Here is an 822-nt window from a genome sequence, read left to right on the forward strand (position 1 = left end):
CCTGCTGAAGACAAGGAGGATGTTGCTTACTTGTACATAAATGCACACATAAAGCTACATATATTTATAAATACGTATTTTTATTAAGTTTTGCTCATGGCAAAGAAGATGCAGCTTAACGACACACGTGCACATTTACCTATGCTTATGTTTGCCAGTTATGTGTTTATATGTATACTGATGTCACTTTGGAGTCATTAGTAAGCTAAAATCTGGCAATCTCACTGCTAATATCCAGGCACTTGGGGACAAGAAATGTTTTAATCTTCCCATTCTTAAAAAGCAGTGTTCTGTGTCAGAATACATGATGGTGATGAATACGCTGGCCCAGAGAAACTGACTCACAGCCATGGCAGGGAAAGGATGGATCTCTGAGAACAGTGAGGATCTTTAAAGAGTCAGGAGAGGGAGAACTGTTATCCGCAGAAGCCCTTTTGATGCCCTGTACTGTAGACAAATTGTATTCGGAGGCAAGAAGGGAAGATAGAAAGGCCATGGGAGAGAAGAGAGATCAGGAAACGTCAGAAGAGTCAAAGAACACTAAATCATTGCCCACATTTTGAGCAAAGCATTGGAGCGGGGGATTGAGCTGTTGGGTGAGGGAGTGCCTGCCGGTAGATGAGGAAACATCTTGTCATGTACTTCATGTCCCAAGGCAGAGAGAAAAACCGCTAATACTGGGGCCTCCTATTTCTAGCTCATTTTCGTTAATTTTCCTCCTGCCACTGTTAGGCTGCCGTTCCAGTGTGACTTCTCACCAAATGGCCAATCAAGCCTAGGAAGATCTAGCAGTGTAAATTAATACTGCTTTGGAAGGCACTG

Source organism: Lipotes vexillifer, unplaced genomic scaffold (assembly GCF_000442215.2).
Source record: "Lipotes vexillifer unplaced genomic scaffold, Lipotes_vexillifer_v1.1 scaffold495, whole genome shotgun sequence".
Lineage (NCBI taxonomy): Eukaryota > Metazoa > Chordata > Mammalia > Artiodactyla > Lipotidae > Lipotes > Lipotes vexillifer.